General features: G+C 56.2%; 1 protein-coding gene and 1 pseudogene across 1 annotated transcript in view; both read right to left on the bottom strand.

Moving 5' to 3' along the window:
- The window catches only part of LOC135174134 (gastrula zinc finger protein XlCGF17.1-like), an 872,006-nt gene extending 858,314 nt beyond the window's left edge, over nt 1-13,692 (bottom strand). The window contains exon 1 of the mRNA XM_064141374.1: nt 13,677-13,692. The gene's annotated coding sequence lies outside the window, so the exon portion shown is untranslated. The remainder of the gene's footprint in view (nt 1-13,676) is intronic.
- LOC135174133 (gastrula zinc finger protein XlCGF57.1-like) overlaps nt 1-20,144 on the bottom strand; it is a 173,340-nt pseudogene that overhangs the window by 5,561 nt on the left and 147,635 nt on the right.

The following is a 20,144-nucleotide window of genomic DNA, read 5'->3' as shown; positions in this document are numbered from 1 at the left end:
CTGTGAGTAGATGCTTTAATGTCTCTGTAATTCTCTACTGCCTTCTGCCCTAGAGCAGAAAGAGCCTGGGCCCAGCTGCTGGACAAGCAGCATACTGACCCCAAGCAGCGTTTGGCTGCGGAGAGAAATCCTGTTCATAGTTTGGATGTTTGCTACTTATTGATAGCTCCTGTTTAAGACACTCCCAGAATGTCTTCCATAACCATGTAGAACAAATATTAGTACTAAAATGCAGTGGTTGGGGGTGGGGAGAGATCAGAATGCTGAAGTTAATGATGTATGTTACAGACTATCCTCTCACACAAATTCCTTTCTCTCCTCTGCCACAAAGGCCAGCAGGCCTAAAACGTGTCCAGACATCTTCCCTGTTCCCTCCTCCCACTAGCCAGGGGGGTGCAGAGAACACAAATGGAGCTAAGCTGCAGGCCACGTGCCCTGCTCTGACAACTGCTCCCTGCCCTGCCACGCTCGGCTTTGCATCATCGTGTCTGCCTGCACTCTGTCCATCCTGGAAGGAGGCCAGAGCAGCTCAGAGGCTGTGCTGAACCCCCTGATGAAGCTCTGGGAAGGCTCCAGAACCTCTAACAGATTTGAAATCACTGGCAGCAACCCCTCCATGTGCTTTGGGTACTGCCTGATGCTGTAACACAGCCCCAGGAGTCTGGAGAGACTACTTGGTGAGTAAATATCCTCAAGGCCTCTTTGGAATTAGAAGCTCTGATTTTCTAACTAAAGCCTTCTGTGCCTTCTGCCCTGGCAGGAAGGAGCCTCTCATCTCTCCCTCCAGGGCAAGCCACATTTTGGCCACAAGATTCTCTTTCCAGCTGCTTAAATCACTCACATTTCTGCTACCTCCCCTTAGTTGTTCCAGACTGCCTGTGCCCCCTGGGTGTAAACATCCCAACACTGTGTCTGGCTGTTGTAAACAACTCCTTCTGGCAGAACTCAACAAACAATTAGCACAGCTAATTCTGCATCTGGGTACCAAAAATTAACAACCCAGAATTGATTCTGCACACATCTGTCACAGTCTCACCAGCACAAGAGCTGTTTCAAGGTGGGGGACATCTGCCTCAGGAGATGGCAGCTGGCTACCTTTGCAAGCTGCACATCTCAGGAGGGTTGCTGGCTGTGATGGTTTGGGTGTTGGAAATCACCTAGACTGGACTCAGCCAGCTCTGGAAATGGAATGAAGCTTCTCTTTCCAGCTCAGCACAGCAGACAAGCAGGTAGGTACAGCACTTACAGTTACAGAGACAGACAAGGTAAAAGGTGACACAGAAACACAACTGCCCTCCCAGAAACCTGAGTCCCCAGGAGGAGCTCCCAACTGCCTGTGCTAGTTTTAAGCAGGGTAGAATGTTTTCATGAGAAGAACTATATCACAGGCTGTGAAAGGAAAAACAGTGGTGATGTCTACTCCCCTCAGAGTCTTGCTGAAGAAGAAGAAATGTAAACATTAGATAACACTTTTGCCATTTTGTCTGCACTCTTGGGCTGGGCTTTGACTGAGCTGCATCTCCTTAACCTCACCTGCTACTCACCTTTGCTTCTAAACTTCTTGGCTGAACCTCTATTCTTCCTTAGGACTGGGGTAAGGTTGAGAGGGTGTGCTAGTTTGAAGCAGGCTAGAATGCTTTGGTAAAAAGAACTAGATAATTGGCTGAAAAAGGAAAACAATTGTGATGTCTCCTTCCCTCACAGTCTCGTTGAGATGTATGGGAACAAGAAAGGAAACATTAGATAACATTCGCCATTTTGTCTTCACTCTGCTTTTGGCTTCAGACTGAGTTACATCTTCCTAACCTTGCTGCCACTAACCTTGCTCCTTAACCGCTTGGCTGCACCTCTATTTCTTTCTCAGGATTGGGGTAAGGTTGAGAGGGGCAGGGGGAGGTGCTGGGGTGGTTGAGAGCCCCTCCTGGGGACTCAGGTTTCTGGGAGGGGAGTTGTGCTTCTGTATTACTTTTACCTTGTATATTTCTGTCTATAACTGTATATACTGTAAATATCTGCTTGTATATTGAGCTAGCTGTAAATAAATAGCTTCATTTATATTCCCAGAGCCCGTCCGAGTTAGCTGGGGCATTTCTAAAAAGTGGGGGGGGGCGAGTAACAGCCAAACCACCACAGAGGGGCAGGGGGAAGTGCAGGGGTGGTTGAGAGCCCCTCCTGGGGACTCAGGTTTCTGGGACTGGAGTTGTGTTTCTGTATTACTTTTACCTTGTATATTTCTGTCTATAACTGTATACACTGTAAATATCTGCTTGTATATTGTGCCAGCTGTAAATAAATTGCTTCATTTATATTCCCAGCCGAGTCTAGTTGGGTACTTCTAAAGTGTGGGGGGGCGGGTTACACCCAAACCACCACACTGCCCTTCCACCTTTTCCCACCCCTCTCAACCTCAGCCCAGGCCCAAGGAAGAATGAAGGTTTGGGCAGGGGGTCAGGAAGCAAAGTGGATTAGTCAGAGAGATAGCAGAGAGGCTGGAGAGAGAGAAGCAGCTCAGGCAGCTCCCCAGCAGCAGAAGCAGACTCCTTGATCTGTGTTTGGAGTTTTGTTGTTATACCTCTCAGCAAGCCTGTGAGTGAGGTAGACTTCAGCCTGGCTTTCCTTTCACAGCTGGGATCTAGCTCTTCTCACCCAGACATCCTAGCTAGCTTCAAACCAGCACACTGGTCAGTCAGCCAAGGAGAGCAGAACCAGCCCCTGGCTCAGCAGAGTCACTTTGCTGTATCTCACTCAGCACTGCAGCTCCCAGAATATGCCTCTTTCAATGCTGTCAGTAGCTGAGTTACATTAAAGCACCAGAACTGCACCCAGAAAGGGGCACCTGTGGGGGGTGTGCATGTGTGAGCTTCCTGGACGCCAAAGAACCCACTGGAACGTTCCTGCCCCAGGCCATACCCTTGGGTCTCTTCTGGATCAGGCAACAGAGGCAGCAGTACTGACCCAATAAAAGCAAAACCACCTCCAGCCCTCCCCTGTGCACCCTCCACATCCCCACCCTAACCACCACCTCCTTCCACACTGCTGACCCCCACCCACCTGGGGGGAACCCCTAGACTCCCACCACAGCTGATGTCCCCCAGAGCCCCTAGAGCAATGAAATGTGGTGGGCAGGAGGGCCTGGAAGAGGCTGGGAGGTGCCACATGGATCAGCAGGGGGCTGGGGTCCTGCTGTTGTCCCCCAGTGTGGGTTCCTTACCTGCTGGGCTGTTCCAAGGGGTAGATCTGCAAACTCTGCTCTTCCCTAGCACAGAGGGACAGGGCTGATGGAGAGAGGAGGACACAGCCCCTGCCAGAGAGATGCAAAGGGTTCAGGGGAGATGACTGACCTGCAAGGGATGGCTCAGCACTGGCCAGAGCCATGCAGCAGAGCTGGGCCTTGCTGGGGGCAGCTCCCAAGCACAACAGCAAACAGCCCCCAGCAGCCAGCTGCAGGGCAGCACCACAAGAGAGCTGCCTCCAGCCAGCCTTGCACAGGCCTTGGCTGCAGGCTCCTCCCACTGCCTGCCCAGGGCTCTGCTGCCTGCAGATGCATTCGCCAGGAGATGCTGCTCTGGCCCAAGCTCTCCTCCTCTCTCCTGCCCTGACAGCACCCACTCAGTATTCAGGTCTGCCCTGCAAGCACCTCTGTGCTAGCCACAACTCAAGAGAAGCTCAGAGAAGCCCTGAGGACACACAGGAAGGGATGTTCCTGCTCTTTGGGAACGCAGGGAAGGGGGAAGTGACTTGGCCAGCTTCCTGCAGGCCTCACTGATGCTGGAAGAGTTTCCTGGGCAATCCTGACACTTCCAGTACCATTCACACATATGCACCATAAAGAGACTCCTCTGGAAAGTTTTTGGTTCATTCTCTCCCTGCCCATTTCTCTCTGCTTCCTCTGTGGAGTTCTCCTGGAGCTGCCATTCCAGAGCCCCAAGAGGAAATGAGGTTTGCTGTGAGGGCAGTGCCCATGGTCTGCTGGCATCTCCCAGCTGCCACATGCTGAGGTGCAGGACAATTCACTCCATTTCCCTCCTGAAATGCTGCCAGACACTGGCATTTTCTCCACACACCACTCCCAGCTGGGCCCTTGGTCCTGTTCCCTTTTGTGGGGGACAAGACCTAATTCCTGCCTGACCATTCCAAGGCACTTCCCCCATTCCCAGCCCATCAATGTCCCTAGTGCCTTCTGCTAGAGAACAGCCAGGAAGAAAGGGACCTGGGGGTACTGCTGGATAGGAGGCTGATGAGGCAGCAGTGTGTCCAGGTGGGCAAGAGAGCCAATGGCATCCTGGGCTGGCTCAGGAGCAGTGTGGGCAGCAGGATGAGGGAGGTTCTTCTGCCCCTGTACTCAGCACTGCTCAGACCACACCTTGAGTGAAGTGTCCAGTTCTGGGGTCCTCGATTCAAGAGAGATGTTGATGCGCTGGAAGGTGTCAGAGAAGGGCAGCAAGGCTGGGGAGGGACCTGGAGCACAGCCCTGTGAGAAGAAGCTGAGGGAGCTGGGGGTGTGCAGCCTGCAGAAGAGGAGGCTCAGGGCAGAGCTCGTTGCTGTCTGCAGCTACTTGCAGCAAGGCTATAGCCAGGTGGGGTTGGGCTCTTCTGCCAGGCAGCCAGGGACAGAAGAAGGGGACACAGCCTCAAACTGTGCCAGGGCAGGTTCAGGCTGGATGTGAGGAGGAAGTTGTTGGTATAGAGAGTGATTGGCACTGGAATGGGCTGCCCAGGGAGGTGGTGGAGTCGCTGTGCCTGGAGGTGTTGAAGGAAAGCCTGGATGAGGCACTTAGTACCATGGTCTGGTTGACTGGCTTGGGCTGGGTGCTAGGTTGGACTGGATGAGCTTGGAGGTCTCTTCCAACCTACTTGATTCTATGACTCTATCTCACCACCCTGTGTCCCCTACCTCCACTGCAGCTGGAAGGGTGGAGTGGGAAACGTGACTGAGGCTGAGAGCAGGAGCACAGGAATGGAAGGTCCTGAGACTGAAGGACGGGGTGAGCTGGGGGGCTGAAAGGAACACCAACAGGACAAGGCAGGGCTGTTCAGAGATGAGGAGTGGGGAGGAGACCTGTACCCTCCTCATGCAGGAAGTAATGAAGGGGGACAGAGAGGGAGTGAAACCTCAGGTGACTCCTGCCATGGGCTACGGGGTGGGGTGTGCAGGTAGGATCCCCGAGGGCCTGCTTGGGCAGTGGTGGATGTCAAGAGGTGTCAGGAGACTGTCCTGACCCAAGCAGGGTTTGGCTTTCATGCTTCCAGGCTCAGCTGCTGCCACTACCTCCACAGCCACACAGCTGCTGAACTAAGCCCTCCCACCCCCTGAAGCCTTCACCCTCCACCTGCATTCACTCTGTGCCCCCTCAGTGTCCCTGGGGCACCATCAATGTTCCAGGGCTGACCTAGAGCCTCAGCACTGCACAGAACAAGGCCCTGGGTGGCAGCACAAAGGAGAACACTCTGGAGAACAAGCTGCAGGAGGTTAATTGGACAAGCTGGGGCACCTGGGCTGGAACAAGCCTCAAATCAGTCCAGCTTGGGGAGGAGCCCTGAGGAAAAGGGCTCAGGGGTGCTGATGGACAGGTTGGACATGAGCAGGCAGCCTGAGCCTGCAGCACAATGGCAGCCTGGGCTGCACCAAAAGCAGATGGAGAGAGGAGATTCTGCCACCTTGCTCTGCTGAGACAACAGCTGCAGTGCTCTGAGCAGCTCTAAAGCCCTCAACACAAGAAGGAACTGCTGGAGAGGGTCCAGAGGAGGCCATAAACACCATCAGGGGTTGGAGCACCTCTGCTATAAGGATGGGCTGAGGGAGCTGGGGGTGTTCAGCCTGGAGGAGGCTCTGAGGAGACCTAAGGGTGACCTTCCAGTGCCTGAAAGGGTCTACAAGAAGGCTGCAGAGAAACTGTCCCCAAAGGCCTGCTGGAACAGGATGAGGGCAGTGGCTGCAAACCAGAGCAGAGCAGGTTCAGATTGGATGTAAGGAACAAGTTCTGCACAGGAAGGTGCTGGAACACTGCAACAGGTTGCCCAGGGAGGGTGCTGAGGTCCCATCCCTGGAGATGCTCCAGGTGACATCTGACAGGGCTCTGGGCAGCCTGATCTAGTGCAGTATGTCCCTGCTGGGTGCAGGGGGGGTTGACTGGAGGAGCTTTGGAGGTCCCTTCCAACTCAACCCAACCCATTCTACGATTTCATGATTCTAAGTGCAGCCTCCAGGGAGAGGAAGAGGAGGGAAAAGATGAGGCAGAGGAGGACAATGAAGAGGACAGGCAGAAGAAGGAGGACAAGAAGAAATGCTTACAAAGGATTAAAACTGCCTGAGGGAAACAAGTATCACCAAAATCCCTTCCAAGCTGATCAAAACCTCTGAGAAATGCTTGGACAGCTCTGAGAAGCTCTTAGCAGGGAACTCTGCAGTCAGTTTCTAGGCTCAGTGATGCCTTTGGCACTCTGCAGAAAGGCTTCAAATGGTTTTCAACTACCCCCAGAATGCCCAGCACAGCTCTGTGCCCACACAGTGCCAGGCTGGAAGGGACCCCAAGGACCATGACAGTGCAGCTGCCATGAGCTTGCCCAGTACCTGGCCAAGATGAGTCTTAAAGGTGCCCAGGGTAGGGGAATCCACCACTGCCTTTGGGAGCTGATTCCAGTGCCTGCCTGAGAGGGAGAAACTTTTCCTGCTGGAGTGCAGGGCTCCAGGTCAGCTCAGTTCCTGCAGCAGCCACTTCAGAGCTGCCTCTTGAGAATCACAAACTCTGAGGCACAGCTGCAGGTCAAAGCAACTCTCCTGCAACTTCCAACTTGCTAAAAGATCAAATCTTAAACTCAAGGCAGGGGCCAAGCTCCAACCCAGCCCTCCCAGCTCCAACCCTGCCCTCCCAGCTCCCACCCAGCCCCCCCAGCTCAACCCAACCCCCAGCTCCAACCCAGCCCCTCCAGCTCCATGTCAGGTTTACAGCATTGCTTATCTACAGTTTCACTCCACTGAAGTTCTGCTAAGTGTCTAAATCCAAGGATTCACAGAATGGTCCAGGCTGGAAGGGACCCCAAGGATTAGCCTAATCCAACCCCCTGCCATGGCCAGGGACACCTTCTACCAGACCAGGCTGCTCAAGGCCTCATCCAACCTGGCCCTGACCACTTCCAAGGGTAGGGACTCCACCACCTCCCTGGGCAGCCTGTTCCAATCCCTGACCACTCCTGCAGCACACAATTTTTCCTCATCTCCAAGCTAACCCTCCCCTGGCACAGTTCCAGGCCATTTCCTCTCCTTCCATCATCTGACACTGGGGAGAAGAGACCAACCTCACCTCACTGCAGCCTCCTTTCAGGGAGTCACAGAGGGCAATGAGCTCTCCCCTCAGCCTCCTCTTCTCCATACTGAACACACCCAACTCCCTTAGCTGCTCCTCCCCAACCCTGTTCTCTAGACTCTTCCCCAGCTTTCTTGTCCCTCTCTGGACCTGCTCCAGGCCCTCAGTGACCTTCTTGGAGTGACCCAAAACTCACCTCAGTACTCATGGTGTGGCCTCACCAGGGCCCAGTACAGGGTGACAGGCCCTGCCCTGGCCCTGCTGGCCACACCACTGCTGAGCCTTGCACATCACTGCAATTGCTGCAGTCACTCTCAGCAATGATTTCCTTCCTTTGCCAGCTCAGCAGGCAGCAAAGAGCACAACTTCAACTTCTTTGTGTTGCTCTGAAGCTCCTCCAAGGAAACTGCAGGAGCTCTTCCCACCAAAACCACTTAGGACAGGCTGCCCCCACTGAAATCAAACATTGCACTGAAACCAAAAGCAATTCCTCAGCCAGAAGCAGACATTGAACATCTCATCCTGCTCTGAATGTTCCTCTGCCCTTCTTCCACAAAGCATTTCTCCATCTCCACAGCAACAGCAGCAGGGCAGAGTGCTCCTGACCACCTTCCTGACAGCAGAGGGGACAAAAGCACTGCACAGCTGTGAGCCTGCAGGCAAAGAGCAAAGGCTCCACCTGACCTGACTCTATTTGTGGGCAGGAAACCTTGAGAGGAACCGAAAATTAATCTGGAAGCTGTGAGGAAATCTTTCTGCCTAAGGAGATGGAGCCTAAGAACTCCCAGACAGCCTCTGCACATGGCTGCCTCCTGCCTGCTGCAGCAGGGAAATGCACTCAGGCTCAGCTTTAACAGGGTGTTGGGAGTTTGGCTGGGGCCCTTCTTGCTGCTCTACAGGAACTGCACCAGAAAACACTCTGGATGCTCCCTAAGCTGGAAGCACATCAAATCCCAACACACAAATGCCTCCACACACACCAGTGTAAATCCCCAGCTGGGCTCAGGCTGACATGGACAAAGAGCCTACTGCAGCCAGGGGAACATTCCTCCTGCCCACAGCTGCCATCTGAACTGAGAGCTTCCTGCCAGAAACCAGTCCAGCTTTAGCTGACACCCTCCCTGCAGGTGTCTGAAGCCAGGCCAAATGAGACCCCAAGCATCTGGTCCAGTGGAAGGTTTCCCTGACCACAACTAGAGGATTCCTGAGGTCCCCTCCAAGCCAAACCATTCTATGATTCCAGGATCAAAAACAGGACACACAACACCCACAAAAACAGGCCTCAGATGGACAAGGATTTGGCAGGTCCCTTTGGACAGCCCCAGCCCAGCACTGATGCACACCACGAGAGCAGACTCCAAGGACACTGCTCTGTCCAGCACCAGTGGGTACATTAGAGCAGAAGGGAGCATCTCAGACCCCTGAGCACCTTTCAGCAGCTCTCTCTTGTCCCAGTGATCAGAACCACCCCTCTTGCCTGCACTAAACTGCTCTCAGCTCCCAGATGCACACAGGGATACTCAGAAGAGAGCTTCTCAGCACTGGAAAGCTCAGCACAAAGCCACTGCAGCAGAGCCAGCAGAGGCAGTGCAGACAGCATTTGACTTCTCAACTGTGGAGAAAATCTCAGCCTGGTCAGAAAGCACTCCAGGAGCTCTGTCTGCACACCTGAGGCAGTCTGGAGCACACCAACAACTTCCTCAGGCTGTCACAGCCAGGTGAAACAAAGCCCAGCACAGGGCTCTGGTTCCAATTCACCACCAGCACCTCTCCTACAGAGACAGGCTGAGAGAGCTGGGGGCACTCAGCCTGCAGAAAAAAAGGCTCCAGAGAGACCTCAGAGCTGCATCTCAACTTCTGAAGGGCATCTACAGGCAGGCTGAGCAGGGAATGTGCAAAAGGGCCTGTGGGGATAGGACATGGGGCAGTGGTTTCAAACTGGAGCAGGGCAGAGTTAGGTTGGACATCAGGAGGAAGTTCTGCACAAGGAAGCTGCTGAGACTCTGGAACAGGCTGCCCAGGGAGGTGCTGAAGGCTCCATCCCTGCAGACACTCCAGATCACAGCTGATGTGCTCCTGGGCAGCCTGCTTTAGCTGCAGCTGGCCCTGCTCACTGCCACAGGGGGCACAAGATGACCTCTGAGGGTCCCTTTCAACATGATGCCATCTGGGCAAGTCTTGCACCTGACACAAACTGCAGGATCAAGCCCTGCAAGACCCTGCCCAGGGCACTGCTGGACTCCCTCACCCTGGAAGTGATCAAGAACTCTGCAGCTGTGGTGCTGAGGGCCAGAGCTCAGTGCTGAATTCCTCAACTGCACTCTAGGATCTTAAAGGCTTTTTCCAACCCAAACTATTATTTGATTCTATCAGATCCAACGGCAGCAGCAAGCTGCAGAACCCTGACGGTTCACACAGCAAAACCAAACCAATTCTAGAGCTGCAGCCCAAGGGAGGTGACAGTTTTTATTGCTATGGATTCCTGTTCACCAGTTGGAGAAAAACTAAACCCTCTGAGCTGTCCATTTCTACCTTCAAGAGCAGACAAAGGCTTCTCAGATCCTTTCAAAGTAGTTAAACTCTCCACACCAGGATGGAAAGGATTGGCAGTGCAAAGAGAACTGTTAGGAGGAACTGCACAGAACATTGCAGAAGCAGCTAAAAGACACAAGCTGGATGAGCTTTAAGGTCCCTTTCAAACCAAACCATGCACCAGAAGTGGACAAACTACACAGCTCAAGCTAAGCAACAGCAAAGGAGCCAGGAAGGAACACTGGAAGGCAGCAATGAGCTCAACCTCAGCTGCTGTTCAGAGGCACAGCTCTTCAAAACTCCTAAAGGCTTCCAAAACCTCACTGAAAGTTTCACAACCCCTCCAAGTTCCTAAATACACCTAAAGGTGCATTCAAGTCTCTGAACAACACTGCAAAGACTTTCCTGAGTTCTGCATTTGCAAAACTCTTCAAAGATGCCTGAAAAGTCACCAAAATGGCTTAGAAAACTCTGCAGGAGTTACCAAAACCTTTCTGCAACTCTTCCAGCTCTTTCTGTAGAGACTGAACATGAGCCAGCAGTGTGCCCAGGTGGCCAAGAGAGCCAATGGCATCCTGGCCTGCATCAGGAATAGTGTGGTCAGCAGGAGCAGGGAGGTCATTCTGCCCCTGTACTCTGCACTGGTTAGACCTCACCTTGAGTATTGTGTTCAGTTCTGGGGCCCCCAGTTTAGAAGGGACATTGAGATGCTTGAGCGTGTCCAGAGAAGGGCGACGAGGCTGGGGAGAGGCCTCGAGCACAGCCCTAAGAGGAGAGGCTGAGGGAGCTGGGATTGGTTAGCCTGGAGAAGAGGAGGCTCAGGGGTGACCTTATTGCTGTCTACAACTACCTGAAGGGTGGTTGTGGCCAGGAGGAGGTTGCTCTCTTCTCTCAGGTGGCCAGCACCAGAACGAGAGGACACAGCCTCAGGCTGCGCCAGGGGAAATTTAGGCTGGAGGTGAGGAGAAAGTTCTTCACTGAGAGAGTCATTGGACACTGGAATGGGCTGCCTGGGGAGGTGGTGGAGTCGCCATCCCTGGAGCTGTTCAAGGCAAGGTTGGACGTGCCACTTGGTGCCATGGTCTAGCCTTGAGCTCTGTGGTAAAGGGTTGGATTGATGATCTATGAGGTCTCTTCCAACCTTGGTGATACTGTGTGTGATACTGTTTGTGACTTCAACCACTTTCTGGGTGCCCTTAAGCCTTCCACACCCTTCAGAAAGGCTGCAACAGGCTTAAGGGCCTCTCATTAAGAGAGTTTCAAAACTCCTCCACATTCCTAAATACACCTAAAGATGCACTCAACTCTTTGAACAGCACTGCAGAGACTTTCCTGAGTTCTGTTTGCCAAACTTCTCAAAGATGACTGAAAAATCACAATACCTTAGAAAACTCTGCACAAGTTACTAAAACCTTGCACAAGTTACTAAAACCTTTCTGTAACTCTTCCAGCTCCTTCTGAAGAGACTTTAATCACTTTCTGGGTGTCCTTAAGCCTTCCACACTCTTGAGAAAGGCTGAAACAGGATGAAAGATGCATTAAAAATCATCAACATCTCTTTAAATCTCTTGAAGGCCTCTAAAACCTCATCACAAATCTTTCAAACCTCACAGAAGTTCCTCAAACTACCTAAAGACTACCTCAGAAGTCAACAAATCCCTTCAGAGCTGATCCACAGTTCTGGACATTTCATCCCAATCTCTTCAACAACTCTCAACAAGTCACAAAAACAAATGCTGAAGGAGACTCTGGAGGCTTCCTTCTCTGTTTGACACTCCCCAAACACACTCAAAAAAGGTTTGAATTTGCCCTAGAAGCCATCAGTGTCTCTTGAAAACTCTTAAGCCCCTTAAAAACTCATTTTTTCCCCCAAAGCCTTAGGACTTCATTAAACTACCTAAAGTTGCCTTAAAATCTCCTAAGGCTTGAAGATTTTAAAGGCTTTTATGGCACTCACACTTCTTTGTAAAAAAAACATTTAAAAATCATAAAAATCTCTTCAGGAAATCATTAAAGATGCCTGAAATGACCAAAATAGCTTCAACAGGAATTGAGACTAAAACTGGTCAAAAGAGGTTCAAAAATAATGGGAAGTGCCTTGAAATAGAATAGTCAAAATATCTCCAAAAGAACTCATTAAAAGAGCTCAAAAATGAACAAAATACTTCAAAAACAGATCAGTGGGAACACAGAATTAAAAAACCTTCCAAAAGTTTTTGAAAGCCTCAAATTGATAAAAATATCTTAAAAAAAAAAAAAGAAAAAAAAAGCCTGGAAATATTCAAAACAGCTTCAGAAGTCACTGACAGTGACCAAAGGTAACCAAAACCTCTTCAAAAGCTCACTCCAGTCCCTGCCCAACTCCTGCAAGCTGAGTGTGCAGAGCTCTCAGCCAGCTTCTGCCTCTGGCACTCTTCACCAGCCCTCAGAAACGCCTCCCAAGGCTGAACACTGCCTGGAGAACCCTCAGCAGCTGCCTAAAAACTCAGCAAAATCCCTTCAGACCCCCTGGGGTTTCCCAAACCCACTCATGAGGCACCAAAACCTCTCGGCAAGAGCCTGGCACAGACCTGGAGCAGATTTTGGCTTCTCAGCTCCGCACAGAATCCGCAGCACAAAGCACCAAAATCTCCTCCCAGCTCCTCACAGCCTCTGACAAACTCACAGTATCACCAAGGTTGGAAGAGATCTCACAGATCATCAAGTCCAACCCTTTACCACACAGCTCAAGGCTAGACCATGGCACCAAGTGCCACGTCCAACCTTGCCTTGAACAGCCCCAGGGATGGCGACTCCACCACCTCCCCAGGCAGCCCATTCCAGTGTCCAATGACTCTCTCAGTGAAGAACTTTCTCCTCACCTCCAGCCTAAATTTCCCCTGGCGCAGCCTGAGGCTGTGTCCTCTCGTTCTGGCGCTGGCCACCTGAGAGAAGAGAGCAACCTCCTCCTGGCCACAACCACCCTTCAGGTAGTTGTAGACAGCAATAAGGTCACCCCTGAGCCTCCTCTTCTCCAGGCTAACCAATCCCAGCTCCCTCAGCCTCTCCTCGTAGGGCTGTGCTCGAGGCCTCTCACCAGCCTCATTGCCCTTCTCTGGACTCGCTCAAGCATCTCAATGTCCCTCCTAAACTGGGGGGCCCAGAACTCAACACAGTACTCTCCGCAGCATTCCAAAGCCTCCCCAGAGCTCTCTGCACAACCTCCCTCAGGAGAGATTCTCAGCAGCTGGGACCCAGCCCCGACCCTGCCCCGCACCGCAGCCAGGATGGCGCCGACCCCCCCGCAACTACAGCTCCCGGCGTGCCCCGTGCGGCCCAGGGCCTGCCACACCCTGCGGCAGCGCTCCCGGCCCCGACCCTGCCGGCCCCAGCCCCTCTCAGCGCTGCCCGACCCAGCCAGCCCCACCGCCCTCAGCGCTCCCTCAGCCCCTCCCACTCCGCTCCCACTGCCCTCACCACTCGCGGCCCCCCTTAACCTCTCCCGCTCCGCTCCCGCCGCCCTCAGTGTTCCGCATCCCCGTCCCGCCGCACTCAGCACTTCGGGGTCCTCTCCAGGATTTGGCGCCTCCGCTTCTTCTGCCCTCAATGATCCCCGAACGCCTCAGCCCCTCCCGGTTCCGCTCTCGGCTCCCCTCAGCCTCTCCCGGCTCCACTCTCTGCTCCCCCAGGCCCCTCCCGGCTCCACTCTCGGCTCCCCCAGGCCCCTCCCGGCTCCACCCTCGGCTCCCCCAGGCCCCGCAGCCCCTCCCAGCTCCCCCAGGCCCCCAGCCCCTCCCGGCTCCTCTCCCCGCACCCCTCCCGGCCCCGCAGCTCTCTCCCCGCAGCGCTGCCCGCGCACACCTCAGGCTCTGCTCCAGCGCTCCGCGGACGCTGCCCAGCAGCAGCCAAAATGGCGTTCACGCACCTGGGGGCGGAGCCTCGCATGGCCTTGGGGGCGGGGCCGCTCCTCCGCCGGCTCCCATTGGCTGTGGCTGCCAGCTGGGGGCGGGGCTGCCTTGCCGGAGCTGCGGGAGGGAGCCCTGGGCTGAGGCTGCTGCCCTGGGCTGGGCTCTGGGCGCTGCGGGGCTGGGATTGGATCCCCTGGGGCCGAGGGCTGCGAGCAGCATCCTCTGGGGCACGCGGGAGGAGCCTGCGGCTGGGACTGGGATCCTCTGGGGCTGGGGGGCTCGGGGGGGCTGCAGCATTGGGGCTCTGCTGGGGCCTGGCTGAGCCAGGCACACTAGGCAGGGCAGGGCCACTCGGGCACCACAGCCCCCGGAGCTATCCCCAGCTGTGGCCACCATCGTGCAGGGCCTGTAGGCCCACAATAGGCTCATTTATGCCTCACCTCACCTGGACATGTTTTTCTGTCCAAACCAGAGCTGAACACATTAAATGGACAGGAGTGGCACAACAGGTCTGGTGCCATGAACTCTGTCCTGCCCAGGACCCCTGACTGTAACCATGTTTGTGTAAGCCCCCACACGCTTAGCTCATGCTTGCTGGATGCCAGGCCTGTGTGCTCACCGTATTTGGAAAGCCCAGGCCTGTGGCTTTTGCCTATTATGGTATTGTTTGGCTGACTGCCAACCTGATTGGTCACTCCAGTGGCCAAGAGGCCACTGATCTCAGCCCACATTTGATAACCAGAGGCACACAGGCCAGCAAAGTGCAGCTCAGGCTCCCCTGCACTGCTCACGTTCAGGCTCGCTCGCTCATTACTAGGCTCAGACTCACCAGCACAGCCTCTTGCTTATGCCTGCCTGCCTGATTGCTTTGCTGTTATTACAGAGACAGAACCTCCCCTGGGCTCCCAGCCAGCTGTGCACACCTGCACACCACTGTGGTGAGCTACCAGGAGCAGATCCTGCATTGCCTGTCCTTACCTGCAGAGCTCAGACTCCCAGCAGCTTGCACACCTTGCACGCCTGCTGCCTGATCACTCCCTGGTGAGCGCCACTGCCGCTGAGCTCACCAGGAGCAGACTCTCATTGTCTGCACACGATCTGCCTGCAGCCAGCCTGAGACCGTGCTCAGACTGCACAGCATCCTACTCCCCCTGCACCTGAGGTCCTGCCAACAGTCCCTGGACAGAGCACCCAGAAGAAGTCAGGAGACAAGGGCAGAGCCTGAATCCTTTGCCAGCAGAACAAGGTCAGAGTGTCCTTCCCCAGATGCCAGGAGGATTCTCCTTTCCCCTAAAGCCAGGAGGATTCCAGCCTCAAAGTCCAGGGGCAAAGACTGCCCTGAAGCTTGGACACTGGCACAGGCTGTGACACAGCCCTGGAGGGTGACTGATAACTAGTAAGAGTTGTAAGTGAATGCTTTGATGCCTCTGTAACTTCTGTTGCCTCTGCCACAGAGCAGAAACAGCTCTCAGCTCACCTGCTGGGCAAGCAGCACCCAGACCCCGAGCAGCACTGAGCCGCGGCGGAACTCCTCTCTCTGTTCACAGTTTAGATGTTTGCTGGCTAGTTGTTGGAGAAATTCTTGTTAGCACAGCACACAAGAATTGTAAACATGAGCAACCCGTGCTGGGAACGTCTTTGGTTCCCAGATAGTCCAGGAAATTGAGCTGTAAACAACTAAGCACCCCACACACAGCTGCAGTGGACAGAGACTAGATAACCAAAGGGGCTGAAGTGGGTGGTGATGGAGGCTGACCCTTAGAATGTTGTGATAAGTTAACCTATGCACACCTTACATGTAACTCTGGACCCTCTGACTGTAACCAATCTTGGTGGAGCACGCCTCTTGCTAGAAGTACATATAAGTCACTGTATCACGGAAATAAAGTGGATTTGACCATCTAACCATATTGGTGAACAAAGAGTCATCTTCCCATAGCGCTCCACCGAACGGTTTTCCCAACAATTAGTGATGAGGTGTGGGTGGGTATCAATCCCAGAATGTCTCCATGACTGTGTACATCCTTTTGGTATTAAACACAGTGGATGGGGGTGGCAGAGTTCAGACTACTGAGGTCAATAAGTATCCATTTTTATAGGCTGTTGTCTCACTCCAATTCTTTTCTCCCCTCTGCCACAACCAGCGCAGGCAGCAGAATCCCCTCCGGGACAGGTGCTGCTTGCCCAGCAGCTGGGCCCAGGCTCTTTCTGCTCCAGGGCAGAAGGCAGCAGAGAATTAGAGAGGCATCAAAGCATTCACTCACAGAGCCTTATCAGTTAACAATCACCCTCCAGGGCCACGTCACAGCCTGTGCAAGTGCGCAATCTCCAGGGGATTTTGCCCGCAGCCGCCGAGGCTGGAACCCCCCTGGCTTCAGGGGGAAAGGATGCAGAGATGCATAGATCATAGAATCAACCAGGTTGGAAGAGACCTCCAAGATCATCCAGGCCAACCTAGCACCCAGCCCTAGCACCAACCTAGCACCCAGTCAACTAGACCATGGCACTAAGTGCCCCAGCCAGGCTTTCCTTCAACACCTCCAGGGACAGCAACTCCACCACCTGGGCAGCCCATTCCAATGCCAATCACTCTCTCTACCAACAACTTCCTCCTAACACCCAGCCTAGACCTGCCCTGGCACAACTTAAGACTGTGTCCCCTTCTTCTGTTGCTGCTTGCCTGGCAGAAGAGCCCAACCCCACCTGGGTACAACCTCCCTTCAGGTAGTTGTAGACAGCAATGAGGTCAGCCCTGAGCCTCCTCTTCTCCAGGCTGCACACCCCCAGCTCCCTCAGCCTCTCCTCATAGGGTTTGTGTTCCAGGCCCCTCACCAGCTTTGTCACCCTTCTCTGGACACCTTCCAGCACATTAACATCTCTCTTGAATTGAGGAGCCCAGAACTGGACACAGGACTCACGCTGTGGCCTGAGTAGTGCTGAGTACAGGGGAAGAAGAACCTCCCTTGTCCTGCTGGCCACACTGTTCCTGAGCCAGCCCAGGATGCCATTGGCTCTCTTGCCCACCTGGGCACACTGCTGGCTCATCTTCAGCTACTCTCTGCCAGCACCCCCAGCTCCCTCTCTGCCTGGCTGCTCTCTAGCCAATCTGTCCCCAGCTTGTAGTGCTGCTTGGGGTTGTTGTGGCCAAAGTGCAGAACCCCGCACTTGGCCTTGTTCAATCTCATCCCATTGGCCTCTGCTCACCTATCCAGCCTGGCCAGGTCCCTCTGCAGGGCTCTGCTACCCTCCAACACATCAACACCTGCTCCTAGCTTGGTGTCTTCTGCAAATTTACTGATGCTGGACTCAATCCCCTGGTCCAGATCATCAATAAAGATGTTGAACAGGACTGGACCCAGCACTGATCCTTGGGGAACACCACTGGTGACAGCTGCCAGCTGCATGTGGCACAATTCACCACCAGGCAGCTCTGACCTTGTCCTCCTGGCTGCTTCTGGATGCTGTGTGCAGGGATTTTAGGCAGCACCTGCAGAGGCAGATGTGGTGCAGCCTCAATGGCATGCAGGCAGCTCAGGGCCTGCTGCTGGCAACTCATGGCAGGGCTCAGCTCCAGTTTAAGTGTCCAGAGAGGAAAAGGGAAGCTCAGCCACATAAATCAATGTCACTCTGATCTGGAAGCTACAAAGAGAAGTTTAACAGCAACTGAAAAAGATCTCTGAGGTGGGGAAGTGACAAAGGTGCAGGGAAGGGAAAGCAACTCCACAATGTGTAAGTCCAACCAGGTGTTGGTGGTGATGGCTTTGTCTGCCTCGTGGGTGATGGCCTCGTGGTGAAGCATAGAGTAGCAGAACAGGATGAGGATGGTGGTCAGCAGGGAGCAGGGAGAGCAAAGCAGATAGTCCCCCTGCTTTTAGGGCCCTTTAGACAGAAAGGGGGAGTGGGCTAAGCACCCTCTGGTGGTGTCCAGACCCATCCCTGGGGAGGGGTCCAGAGCAGCTAGGGCCAGGTTCAAGGTCACCGCCCCAAGAGGGTTTACCCTGCACATGGCAGCAGAGCTCCCCAGGCAGGGGTCAGGCAGCAGGCGTGCGGCAGGGTGCATGGCTGCATGGGAATCTCAGTTCTGTGGGCACGGGCAGGCAGCACAGGGGCTGCTCCTGGGAACTCAGCCCAGCGGCATGCAGGGGTGCAGGGATGGCTGGCAGCCCACGGGAGACTATGCCTCCGTGGACAGAGGCAGGCGTTAGGGGCAGTGCTGCGGGGGGGCAAGCAGGCAGAAGCAGTGTGGGTGAGCCTGAGCAGGTTGTTTACCTGTGTGCCCCTGCTGATCCAGGGTAGGCCGAGGTCACTGCTCCTGGGCCACCAGAGTGGCCAATCAGCTCTGGCAGTTCACCAAACCTTACCCTGGCAGCCAAACGCCACAGCCCTGCACCTCCCAGTATGGGGCCAGCGTGGGCCTGGCAGCTGGTAAGCGTGAGCTGGGCCCGTGGGGGCTGCCAGCAGCACCTGCCACAACCACACTACACCACCTGGGCCCTGGGCAGGCCACGCTCGGTGGCACCAGGCCCACAGTGCCCCTTCAGCCACTGAACTGTGCCCCTCTGGCTCGTGCAGAGCAGCGTGGCCAGGGCAGGGCACGGCAGGGACAGGCTGCTGGGGCTATGGGCCCTGCACGGCAGCGAGGCAGTGCTGGCAGTGCAGGGCTGGGCACAGCTCCCCGAGGGCAGAGCTCCGGGGCACAGAGGGCTCCGATGCCACCGGCTCCAGCACAGCCAAACCGCCCCCAGCTGCCACCGGCCCCGGCACAGCCAAACCGCCCCCGGCTGCCACCGGCCCCAGGCGCAGCCACAGCACCCACACCTGGCACTCCCACCCCTGCCCGGCCCCACCCGTGGCAACACAGCCGCACACAGCCCTCCCACGGCACCGCACACACTCACCCTGCACACCTCTGCCGGCCCCACCCGCACCCCACGGACACAGCTCCCACACCGCCCCCAGCACCACACACCCACGCAGCTCCCCACGGACACAGCTCCCACACCGCCCCCAGCGCCGCACACCCACACAGCTCCCCACACCCGCACGCAGCTCCCCACACCCACACGCAGCCTCTCACGGCCCCAGCGCTGCCCACTCCAATCCTCGCGGCCCTCACCCACGCAGCAGCCGCACAGAGCCTGCCCCACACCCACCCACCGCTGCCGCACAGACCTGCACCCACTCAGCGCACCCACAGACCCCACACATCCTGCGCACCCAAACCCCACGGACGTGTCCCCGGGAGCCCGCAGGCCCCTCCCGAACCCCAGCACAGCTCCGGCGGTGCCTATCCCGGCCCCAGGCTGCCCCCCGCGGGCCCACCGCTGCCCTCTCCCCACCTGGCACACGCAGGGGACTAGGCGCAGAGGCCGAGGCAGAGCTCCGCGCACAGGACGGTGTCGAGTGCCGGCCCCGGCAGGCTCCTGCCGGCCTGGGGAGCTCAGAGCCTGTGGCGGAGGCCACGGAACGAACCCCGCGGGCGCCTGGCCGCGAGCGGAAGAGGAGCTCGGCCCGAGCAGGAAGTCCCGCCCACAGCTGGGCAGCGGCAGCCAATCAGCGCCGCCGAGACCGCATCTGCCCTCCCCGGCTCCAGCTCTCTCCTCCTTTCCCCCCTCTCCGCCTATCAGCGCCCAGGCTGCTGCGCTCGCGACCAATCGCTGCGCTCGGCGTGCCCGGAGAGCCAATCGGAAGAGAGGAGGAGCGGGACCAGCCCCAGCGGAGTCTCAGGGCGGGCGAGGCAGCAGCGCCGCACGTCCCAGGAAGCCCCGCCCACAGCCGCAGCCAATCAGCGCCGCGGGCAGAGCAGATTGGCTGCCAGCGCCCCGCCCCCCATGGCTCCTGCCTGCGGGCAGCAGCAGAGGCCGCGCACACTGCGCCGGGCTCTGGGCTCCTCTCTCCGCGCAGCTAGAGGCCGCTCCCGCCGCACTCCGCTCCCCTGCTGCCTTCGCTCGGGCTCCTCTCTGCGCTACTGCTGCGCAGCCAGAGGTCACTCCTGCCGCGCTCCGCTCCACTCCCCCTCCTGCCTTCGCTCGGGCTCCTCTCTGCGCTGCTGCTGCGCGGAGCGGAGGGTGCGCTGGCCGTGCGCAGCCTCCCTGTGCCTGGAGCCGCCTTCGGCTCGGCGCCTCTCTGCTGTCTCTGCCTGCCCAAAGCATCGCTGCTCGGAGCGCGCCCCGGAGCCAGCAACCTGCCGAGTGGCAGCCTGTGCCGGGCAGGGCTCCGCGGGCCTCGGGCGGAGCTGCCTCAGCCTCGGCCGCGCCTTGCCTCCTCGCAGCGGCAGCTCCTTCGCGCCTGTGCACAGCCATTTCCGCGGGGAGCGGCGGAGGGGCCGAGCCCCGAGCGCAGCCCCCGAGCAGGCAGATCTCGTCCTTCGCGGGGGGCTGAGGCACCTCAGGCGCCGGGAGCTGTGTCTGTGCGGTGCGAG

The sequence above is a fragment of the Pogoniulus pusillus genome, unplaced genomic scaffold, assembly GCF_015220805.1.
Source record: "Pogoniulus pusillus isolate bPogPus1 unplaced genomic scaffold, bPogPus1.pri scaffold_47_arrow_ctg1, whole genome shotgun sequence".
NCBI lineage: Eukaryota > Metazoa > Chordata > Aves > Piciformes > Lybiidae > Pogoniulus > Pogoniulus pusillus.
Note: the sequence above shows the minus strand (reverse complement) of the source record. Positions and strands in the feature narration are given on the sequence as shown.